Source organism: Salvelinus alpinus, chromosome 23, assembly GCF_045679555.1.
Source record: "Salvelinus alpinus chromosome 23, SLU_Salpinus.1, whole genome shotgun sequence".
NCBI classification, from domain to species: Eukaryota; Metazoa; Chordata; class Actinopteri; order Salmoniformes; family Salmonidae; genus Salvelinus; species Salvelinus alpinus.
In genome coordinates, this window is record NC_092108.1 from 1,715,081 (window position 1) to 1,728,623 (window position 13,543).

Sequence of the window (13,543 nt, forward strand, 5' to 3'; positions counted from 1 at the left end):
CTCTATTATATTATGACAGACCAGCTAGATCTAATGTCTCTATTATATTATGACAGACCAGCTAGATCTAATGTCTCTATTATATTATGACAGACCAGCTAGATCTACTGTCTCTATCATATTATGACAGACCAGCTAGATCTAATGTCTCTATTATATTATGACAGACCAGCTAGATCTACTGTCTCTATTATATTATGACAGACCAGCTAGATCTACTGTCTCTGTTTTGTTATGACAGACCAGCTAGATCTACTGTCTCTATTATATTATGACAGACCAGCTAGATCTACTGTCTCTTTTATATTATGACAGACCAGCTAGATCTAATGTCTCTATTATATTATGACAGACCAGATAGATCTACTGTCTCAATTATATTATGACAGACCAGCTAGATATACTGTCTCTATTATATTATGACAGACCAGCTAGATCTATTCTCTCAATTATATTATGACAGACCAGCTACATCTACTGTCTCTATTATATTATGACAGACCAGCTTGAACTACTGTCTCTATTATATTATGACAGACCAGCTAGATATACTGTCTCTATTATATTATGACAGACCAGCTAGATCTATTCTCTCAATTATATTATGACAGACCAGCTACATCTACTGTACGTATTATATTATGCCAGATCAGCTAGATCTACTGTATGTATTATATTATGACAAACCAGCTAGATCTACTGTCTCTATTATATTATGACAGAAAAGTAAGATCTACTGCCTCTATTACATTACTACATCCCAGCTACATCAACTGTCTATATTATATTACAACAGACCAGCTAGATCTACTGTCGCTATTATGTTATGACAGACAATCTACATCTACTGTCTCTATTATATTTTGACAGACCAGCTAGATCTACTGTCTCTATTATATTATGACAGACCAGCTAGATATACTGTCTCTATTATATTATGACAGACCAGCTAGATATACTGTCTCTATTATATTATGACAGACCAGCTAGAACTACTGTCTCTATTATATTATGACAGACCAGCTAGATATACTGTCTCTATTATATTATGACAGACCAGCTAGAACTACTGTCTCTATTATATTATGACAGACCAGCTAGATATACTGTCTCTATTATATTATGACAGACCAGCTAGATCTATTCTCTCAATTATATTATGACAGACCAGCCTCATCTACTGTCTCTATTATATCATGACAGACCAGCTAGATTTACTGTCTCTATTATATTATGACAGACCAGCTAGATCTAATGTCTCTATTATATTATGACAGACCAGCTAGATCTACTGTCTCTATTATATTATGACAGACCAGCTAGATCTACTGTCTCTGTTTTGTTATGACAGACCAGCTAGATCTACTGTCTCTATTATATTATGACAGACCAGCTAGATCTACTGTCTCTGTTTTGTTATGACAGACCAGCTAGATCTACTGTCTCTATTATATTATGACAGACCAGCTAGATCTACTGTCTCTATTATGTTATGACAGAGAAGCTGGATATACTGTCCCTATTATATTATGACAGACCAGCTAGATCTACTGTCTCTATTATATTATGGCAGACCAGCTAGATCTACTGTCTCTATTATATTATGACAGACCAGCTAGATATACTGTCTCTATTATATTATGACAGACCAGCTAGATCTACTGTCTCTATTATATTATGACAGACCAGCTAGATCTACTGTCTCTATTATGTCATGACAGACCAGCTAGATTTACTGTCTCTATCATATTATGACAGACCAGCTAGATCTAATGTCTCTATTATATTATGACAGACCAGCTAGATCTACTGTCTCTATTATATTATGACAGACCAGCTAGATCTACTGTCTCTGTTTTGTTATGACAGACCAGCTAGATCTACTGTCTCTATTATATTATGACAGATCAGCTAGATCTACTGTCTCTGTTTTGTTATGACAGACCAGCTAGATCTACTGTCTCTATTATATTATGACAGACCAGCTAGATCTACTGTCTCTATTATGTTATGACAGAGCAGCTGGAGATACTGTCCCTATTATATTATGACAGACCAGCTAGATCTACTGTCTCTATTATATTATGACAGACCAGCTAGATCTACTGTCTCTATTATGTTATGACAGACCAGCTAGATATACTGTCTCTATTATATTATGACAGACCAGCTAGATCTACTGTCTCTATTATATTATGACAGACCAGCTAGATCTAATGTCTCTATTATATTATGACAGACCAGCTAGATCTAATGTCTCTATTATATTATGACAGACCAGCTAGATCTAATGTCGCTATTATATTATGACAGACCAGCTAGATCTACTGTCTCTATTATATTATGACAGACCAGCTAGATATACTGTCTCTATTACATTATGACAGACCAGCTAGATCTATTCTCTCAATTATATTATGACAGATCAGCTACATCTACTGTCTCTATCATATTATGACAGACCAGCTAGAACTACTGTCTCTATTTTATCATGACAGACTAGCTAGAACTACTGTCTCTATTATGTTATGACAGACCAGCTAGATCTAATGTCTCTATTATATTATGACAGACCAGCTAGATCTATTCTCTCTATTATATTATGACAGACCAGCTAGACCTGCTGTCTCTACTATATTTTGATAGACCAACCCGATCATCTGTATTTATTATAATTTGACAGACCAGCTAAATCTACTGTCTCAATTATATTATGACACACCAGCTAGATCTACTGTCTCTATTATATTATGCCAGACCAGCTAGATCAACTATACATTTTATATTATGACAAACCAGCTAGATCTACTGTCTTTATTATATTATGGCAGAAAAGCTAGATCTACTGCCTCTATTACATTACTACATCCCAGCTACATCAACTGTCTTTATTATATTACAACAGACCAGCTAGATCTACTGTCTCTATTATATTATGACAGACCAGCTAGATAAACTGTCTCTATTATATTATGACAGACCAGCTAGATCTACTGTCTCTATTATATTATGACAGACCAGCTAGATCTAATGTCTCTATTATATTATGACAGACCAGCTAGATCTAATGTCTCTATTATATTATGACAGACCAGCTAGATCTACTGTCTCTATTATAGTATGACAGACCAGCTAGATATACTGTCTCTATTATATTATGACAGACCAGCTAGATCTACTGTATGTATTATATTATGACAGACCAGCTAGATCTACTGTATGTATTATATTATGACAGACCAGATAAATCTACTGTCTCAATTATATTATGACAAACCAGCTAGATATACTTCCTCTATTATATTATGGCAGAAAAGCTAGATCTACTGTCTCTATTACATTACTACATCCCAGCTACATCAATTGTCTTTATTATATTACAACAGACCAGCTAGATCTACTGTATCTATTATATTATGACAGACCAGCTAGAACTACTGTCTCTATTATATTATGACAGACCAGCTAGATCTACTGTCTCTATTATATTATGACAGACCAGCTAGATCTACTGTCTCTATTATGTTATGACAGACCAGCTGGAGATACTGTCCCTATTATATTATGACAGACCAGCTAGATCTACTGTCTCTACTATATTATGACAGACCAGCTAGATCTAATGTCTCTATTATATTATGACAGACCAGCTAGATCTAATGTCTCTATTACATTATGACAGCCCAGCTAGATCTACTGTCTCTATTATATTATGACAGACCAGCTAGATCTACTGTCTCTATTATATTATGACAGACCAGCTAGATCTACTGTCTCTATTATATTATGACAGACCAGCTAGATCTAATGTCGCTATTATATTATGACAGACCAGCTAGATCTACTGTCTCTATTATATTATGACAGACCAGCTAGATATACTGTCTCTATTACATTATGACAGACCAGCTAGATCTATTCTCTCAATTATATTATGACAGACCAGCTAGATCTTCTGTCTCTATTATATTATGACAGACCAGCTAGATCTACTGTCTCTATTATATTATGACAGACCAGCTAGAACTACTGTCTCTATTATGTTATGACAGACCAGCTAGATATACTGTCTCTATTATATTATGACAGACCAGCTAGATCTATTCTCTCTACTATATTATGACAGACCAGCTAGACCTGCTGTCTCTACTATATTTTGATAGACCAACCCGATCATCTGTATTTATTATAATTTGACAGACCAGCTAAATCTACTGTCTCAATTATATTATGACACACCAGCTAGATCTACTGTCTCTATTATATTATGCCAGACCAGCTAGATCAACTATACATTTTATATTATGACAAACCAGCTAGATCTACTGTCTTTATTATATTATGGCAGAAAAGCTAGATCTACTGCCTCTATTACATTACTACATCCCAGCTACATCAACTGTCTTTATTATATTACAACAGACCAGCTAGATCTACTGTCTCTATTATGTTATGACAGACCAGCTAGATAAACTGTCTCTATTATATTATGACAGACCAGCTAGATCTACTGTCTCTACTATATTATGACAGACCAGCTAGATCTATTATCTCTATTATATTATGACAGACCAGCTAGATCTACTGTCTCTATTATGTTATGACAGACCAGCTAGATCATCTGTATCTATTATATATTTACAGATCAGCTAGATCTACTGTCTCTATTATAGTATGACAGACCAGCTAGATATTCTGTATCTATTATATTTTGACAGACCAGCTAGATCTACTGTATGTATTATATTATGACAGACCAGCTAGATCTACTGTATGTATTATATTATGACAGACCAGATAAATCTACTGTCTCAATTATATTATGACAAACCAGCTAGATATACTTCCTCTATTATATTATGGCAGAAAAGCTAGATCTACTGTCTCTATTACATTACTACATCCCAGCTACATCAATTGTCTTTATTATATTACAACAGACCAGCTAGATCTACTGTATCTATTATATTATGACAGACCAGCTAGAACTACTGTCTCTATTATATTATGACAGACCAGCTAGATATACTGTCTCTATTATATTATGACAGACCAGCTAGAACTACTGTCTCTATTATATTATGACAGACCAGCTAGATATACTGTCTCTATTATATTATGACAGACCAGCTAGATCTATTCTCTCAATTATATTATGACAGACCAGCTACATCTACTGTCTCTATTATATTATGACAAACCAGCTAGAACTACTGTCTCTATTATATCATGACAGACCAGCTAGATTTACTGTCTCTATTATATTATGACAGACCAGCTAGATCTAATGTCTCTATTATATTATGACAGACCAGCTAGATCTACTGTCTCTATTATATTATAACAGACCAGCTAGATCTACTGTCTCTGTTTTGTTATGACAGACCAGCTAGATCTACTGTCTCTATTATATTATGACAGACCAGCTAGATCTACTGTTTCTATTATGTTATGACAGAGCAGCTGGATATACTGTCCCTATTATATTATGACAGACCAGCTAGATCTACTGTCTCTACTATATTATGACAGACCAGCTAGATCTACTGTCTCTATTATGTTATGACAGACCAGCTAGGTATACTGTCCCTATTATATTATGACAGACCAGCTAGATCTACTGTCTCTACTATATTATGACAGACCAGCTAGAACTACTGTCTCTATTATGTCATGACAGACCAGCTAGATTTACTGTCTCTATCATATTATGACAGACCAGCTAGATCTAATGTCTCTATTATATTATGACAGACCAGCTAGATATACTGTCTCTATTATATTATGACAGACCAGCTAGAACTACTGTCTCTATTATATTATGACAGACCAGCTAGATATACTGTCTCTATTATATTATGACAGACCAGTTAGATCTATTCTCTCAATTATATTATGACAGACCAGCTACATCTACTGTATCTATTATTTTATGACAGACCAGCTAGACCTACTGTCTATATTATATTACAACAGACCAGCTAGATCTACTGTCTCTATTATATTACGACTGACCAGCTAGAACTACTGTCTCAATTATTTTATGACAGACCAGCTAGATGTACTGTCTCTATTATATAATGAGAGACCAGCTAGAACTACTGTCTCTATTATATTATGACAGACCAGCTAGATATACTGTCTCTATTATATTATGACAGACCAGCTAGATATACTGTCTCTATTATATTATGACAGACCAGCTAGAACTACTGTCTCTATTATATTATGACAGACCAGCTAGATATACTGTCTCTATTATATTATGACAGACCAGCTAGATCTATTCTCTCAATTATTTTATGACAGACCAGCTACATCTATTTTCTCTATTATACTACGAAAGACCAGCTAGATTTACTGTCTCTACTATTTTATGACAAACCAGCTAGATATATTATCTCTATTATATTGGGGCAGAACATCTAGATCTGCTGTCTCTACTATACAATGAAAGACCAGCTAGATTTACTGTCTCTATTATATTATGACAGACAAGCTAGATCTACAGTCTCAATTATATTATGACAGACCAGCTAGATATATTATCTCTATTATATTGGGGCAGAACAGCTAGATCTGCTGTCTCTATTATACTACGAAAGACCAGCTAGATTTACTGTCTCTATTATATTATGACAGACAAGCTAGATCTACAGTCTCTATTATATTATGACAGACCAGCTAGATTTACTGTGTCGGTTATATTATGACAGACCAGCTAGATCTACTGTCTCTACTATATTATGACAGACCAGCTACATCTACTGTCTCTATTATATTATGACAGACAAGCTAGATCTACTGTCTCAATTATTTTATGACAGACCAGCTAGATATATTATCTTTTTATATTACGGCAAAACAGCTAGAACTACTGTCTCTATTATATTACGACAGACCAGCTAGATATACTGACTCTATTATATTATGACAGACCAGCTAGATCTACTGTCTCTATTATATTATGACAGACCAGCTAGATATACTGTCTCTATTATATTACGACAGACCAGCTAGATCTACTGTCTCAAATATTTTATGACAGACCAGCTAGATCTATTATCTCTATTATAATATTACAGATCCGCTACATCTACTGTCTCTATTATATTATGACAGACCAGCTATATCTACTGTCTCAATTATTTTCTGACAGACCAGCTAAAACTAATGTCTTTATTATATTATGACAGACCAGCTACATCTACTGTCTCAATTATTTTATGACAGACCAGCTAGATATATTATCTTTATATATTATGGCAGAACAGCTAGAACTACTGTCTCTATTACATTATGACAGACCAGCTAGATCTACTGTCTTAATTATTTTATGACAGACCAGCTACATCTACTGTCTCTATTATATTATGACAGACCAGCTAGAACTACCGTCTCTATTATATCATGACAGACCAGCTAGATCTACTGTCTCTATTATTTTATGACAGACCAGCTAGATCTACTGTCACAATTATTTTATGACAGACCAGCTAGATCTACTGTCTCAATTATTTTATCGACAGACCAGCTAGATCTATTTTCTCTATTATACTACGAAAGACCAGCTAGATTTACTGTCTCTACTATTTTATGACAAACCAGCTAGATATATTATCTCTATTATATTGGGGCAGAACATCTAGATCTGCTGTCTCTACTATACAATGAAAGACCAGCTAGATTTACTGTCTCTATTATATTATGACAGACAAGCTAGATCTACAGTCTCAATTATATTATGACAGACCAGCTAGATATATTATCTCTATTATATTGGGGCAGAACAGCTAGATCTGCTGTCTCTATTATACTACGAAAGACCAGCTAGATTTACTGTCTCTATTATATTATGACAGACAAGCTAGATCTACAGTCTCTATTATATTATGACAGACCAGCTAGATATACTGTCTCTATTATATTATGACAGACCAGTTAGATCTATTCTCTCAATTATATTATGACAGACCAGCTACATCTACTGTATCTATTATTTTATGACAGACCAGCTAGACCTACTGTCTATATTATATTACAACAGACCAGCTAGATGTACTGTCTCTATTATATAATGAGAGACCAGCTAGAACTACTGTCTCTATTATATTATGACAGACCAGCTAGATATACTGTCTCTATTATATTATGACAGACCAGCTAGATATACTGTCTCTATTATATTATGACAGACCAGCTAGAACTACTGTCTCTATTATATTATGACAGACCAGCTAGATATACTGTCTCTATTATATTATGACAGACCAGCTAGATCTATTCTCTCAATTATTTTATGACAGACCAGCTACATCTATTTTCTCTATTATACTACGAAAGACCAGCTAGATTTACTGTCTCTACTATTTTATGACAAACCAGCTAGATATATTATCTCTATTATATTATGACAGACCAGCTAGATCTAATGTCTCTACTATATTATGACAGACCAGCTAGATTTACTGTCTCTATTATATTATGACAGACAAGCTAGATCTACAGTCTCAATTATATTATGACAGACCAGCTAGATATATTATCTCTATTATATTGGGGCAGAACAGCTAGATCTGCTGTCTCTATTATACTACGAAAGACCAGCTAGATTTACTGTCTCTATTATATTATGACAGACAAGCTAGATCTACAGTCTCTATTATATTATGACAGACCAGCTAGATTTACTGTGTCGGTTATATTATGACAGACCAGCTAGATCTACTGTCTCTACTATATTATGACAGACCAGCTACATCTACTGTCTCTATTATATTATGACAGACAAGCTAGATCTACTGTCTCAATTATTTTATGACAGACCAGCTAGATATATTATCTTTTTATATTACGGCAAAACAGCTAGAACTACTGTCTCTATTATATTACGACAGACCAGCTAGATATACTGTCTCTATTATATTACGACAGACCAGCTAGATCTAATGTCTCTATTATATTACGACAGACCAGCTAGATCTACTGTCTCTATTATATTACGACAGACCAGCTAGATCTACTGTCTCTATTATATTATGACAGACCAGCTAGATCTATTATCTCTATTATAATATTACAGATCCGCTACATCTACTGTCTCTATTATATTATGACAGACCAGCTATATCTACTGTCTCAATTATTTTCTGACAGACCAGCTAAAACTAATGTCTTTATTATATTATGACAGACCAGCTACATCTACTGTCTCAATTATTTTATGACAGACCAGCTAGATATATTATCTTTATATATTATGGCAGAACAGCTAGAACTACTGTCTCTATTACATTATGACAGACCAGCTAGATCTACTGTCTTAATTATTTTATGACAGACCAGCTACATCTACTGTCTCTATTATATTATGACAGACCAGCTAGAACTACCGTCTCTATTATATCATGACAGACCAGCTAGATCTACTGTCTCTATTATTTTATGACAGACCAGCTAGATCTACTGTCACAATTATTTTATGACAGACCAGCTAGATCTACTGTCTCAATTATTTTATGACAGACCAGCTAGATCTATTTTCTCTATTATACTACGAAAGACCAGCTAGATTTACTGTCTCTACTATTTTATGACAAACCAGCTAGATATATTATCTCTATTATATTGGGGCAGAACATCTAGATCTGCTGTCTCTACTATACAATGAAAGACCAGCTAGATTTACTGTCTCTATTATATTATGACAGACAAGCTAGATCTACAGTCTCAATTATATTATGACAGACCAGCTAGATATATTATCTCTATTATATTGGGGCAGAACAGCTAGATCTGCTGTCTCTATTATACTACGAAAGACCAGCTAGATTTACTGTCTCTATTATATTATGACAGACAAGCTAGATCTACAGTCTCTATTATATTATGACAGACCAGCTAGATGTACTGTGTCGGTTATATTATGACAGACCAGCTAGATCTACTGTCTCTACTATATTATGACAGACCAGCTACATCTACTGTCTCTATTATATTATGACAGACAAGCTCCATCTACTGTCTCAATTATTTTATGACAGACCAGCTAGATATATTATCTTTTTATATTACGGCAAAACATCTAGAACTACTGTCTCTATTATATTACGACAGACCAGCTAGAACTACTGTCTCTATTATTTTATGACAGACCAGCTAGAACTACTGTCTCTATTATATTATGACAGACCAGCTAGATATACTGTCTCTATTATATTATGACAGACCAGCTAGAACTACTGTCTCTATTATATTATGACAGACCAGCTAGATATACTGTCTCTATTATATTATGACAGACCAGCTAGATCTATTCTCTCAATTATATTATGACAGACCAGCTACATCTACTGTCTCTATTATATTATGACAAACCAGCTAGAACTACTGTCTCTATTATATCATGACAGACCAGCTAGATTTACTGTCTCTATTATATTATGACAGACCAGCTAGATCTAATGTCTCTATTATATTATGACAGACCAGCTAGATCTACTGTCTCTATTATATTATAACAGACCAGCTAGATCTACTGTCTCTGTTTTGTTATGACAGACCAGCTAGATCTACTGTCTCTATTATATTATGACAGACCAGCTAGATCTACTGGTTCTATTATGTTATGACAGAGCAGCTGGATATACTGTCCCTATTATATTATGACAGACCAGCTAGATCTACTGTCTCTACTATATTATGACAGACCAGCTAGATCTACTGTCTCTATTATGTTATGACAGACCAGCTAGGTATACTGTCCCTATTATATTATGATAGACCAGCTAGATCTACTGTCTCTACTATATTATGACAGACCAGCTAGAACTACTGTCTCTATTATGTCATGACAGACCAGCTAGATTTACTGTCTCTATCATATTATGACAGACCAGCTAGATCTAATGTCTCTATTATATTATGACAGACCAGCTAGATATACTGTCTCTATTATATTATGACAGACCAGCTAGATCTACTGTCTCTATTATATTATGACAGACCAGCTAGATATACTGTCTGTATTATATTATGACAGACCAGCTAGATCTAATGTCTCAATTATATTATGACAGACCAGCTACATCTACTGTCTCTATTATTTTATGACAGACCAGCTAGACCTACTGTCTATATTATATTACAACAGACCAGCTAGATCTACTGTCTCTATTATATTACGACTGACCAGCTAGAACTACTGTCTCAATTATTTTATGACAAACCAGCTAGATGTACTGTCTCTATTATATAATGAGAGACCAGCTAGAACTACTGTCTCTATTATATTATGACAGACCAGCTAGATATACTGTCTCTATTATATTATGACAGACCAGCTAGATATACTGTCTCTATTATATTATGACAGACCAGCTAGAACTACTGTCTCTATTATATTATGACAGACCAGCTAGATATACTGTCTCTATTATATTATGACAGACCAGCTAGATCTATTCTCTCAATTATTTTATGACAGACCAGCTACATCTATTTTCTCTATTATACTACGAAAGACCAGCTAGATTTACTGTCTCTACTATTTTATGACAAACCAGCTAGATATATTATCTCTATTATATTGGGGCAGAACATCTAGATCTGCTGTCTCTACTATACAATGAAAGACCAGCTAGATTTACTGTCTCTATTATATTATGACAGACAAGCTAGATCTACAGTCTCAATTATATTATGACAGACCAGCTAGATATATTATCCCTATTATATTATGACAGACCAGCATGATCTAATGTCTGTTATATTATGACAGACCAGCTAGATCTACTGTCTCTATTATATTATGACAGACAAGCTAGATCTACAGTCTCTATTATATTATGACAGACCAGCTAGATTTACTGTGTCGGTTATATTATGACAGACCAGCTAGATCTACTGTCTCTACTATATTATGACAGACCAGCTACATCTACTGTCTCTATTATATTATGACAGACAAGCTAGATCTACTGTCTCAATTATTTTATGACAGACCAGCTAGATATATTATCTTTTTATATTACGGCAAAACAGCTAGAACTACTGTCTCTATTATATTATGACAGACCAGCTAGATCTAATGTCTCTATTATATTACGACAGACCAGCTAGATCTACTGTCTCTATTATATTATGACAGACCAGCTAGATATACTGTCTCTATTATATTACGACAGACCAGCTAGATCTACTGTCTCAAATATTTTATGACAGACCAGCTAGATCTATTATCTCTATTATAATATTACAGATCCGCTACATCTACTGTCTTTATTATATTATGACAGACCAGCTATATCTACTGTCTCAATTATTTTCTGACAGACCAGCTAAAACTAATGTCTTTATTATATTATGACAGACCAGCTACATCTACTGTCTCAATTATTTTATGACAGACCAGCTAGATATATTATCTTTATATATTATGGCAGAACAGCTAGAACTACTGTCTCTATTACATTATGACAGACCAGCTAGATCTACTGTCTTAATTATTTTATGACAGACCAGCTACATCTACTGTCTCTATTATATTATGACAGACCAGCTAGAACTACCGTCTCTATTATATCATGACAGACCAGCTAGATCTACTGTCTCTATTATTTTATGACAGACAGCTAGATCTACTGTCACAATTATTTTATGACAGACCAGCTAGATCTACTGTCTCAATTATTTTATGACAGACCAGCTAGATCTATTTTCTCTATTATACTACGAAAGACCAGCTAGATTTACTGTCTCTACTATTTTATGACAAACCAGCTAGATATATTATCTCTATTATATTGGGGCAGAACATCTAGATCTGCTGTCTCTACTATACAATGAAAGACCAGCTAGATTTACTGTCTCTATTATATTATGACAGACAAGCTAGATCTACAGTCTCAATTATATTATGACAGACCAGCTAGATATATTATCTCTATTATATTGGGGCAGAACAGCTAGATCTGCTGTCTCTATTATACTACGAAAGACCAGCTAGATTTACTGTCTCTATTATATTATGACAGACAAGCTAGATCTACAGTCTCTATTATATTATGACAGACCAGCTAGATTTACTGTGTCGGTTATATTATGACAGACCAGCTAGATCTACTGTCTCTACTATATTATGACAGACCAGCTACATCTACTGTCTCTATTATATTATGACAGACAAGCTAGATCTACTGTCTCAATTATTTTATGACAGACCAGCTAGATATATTATCTTTTTATATTACGGCAAAACAGCTAGAACTACTGTCTCTATTATATTACGACAGACCAGCTAGATATACTGTCTCTATTATATTATGACAGACCAGCTAGATCTACTGTCTCTATTATATTACGACAGACCAGCTAGATATACTGTCTCTATTATATTACGACAGACCAGCTAGATCTACTGTCTCAAATATTTTATGACAGACCAGCTAGATCTATTATCTCTATTATAATATTACAGATCCGCTACATCTACTGTCTCTATTATATTATGACAGACCAGCTATATCTACTGTCTCAATTATTT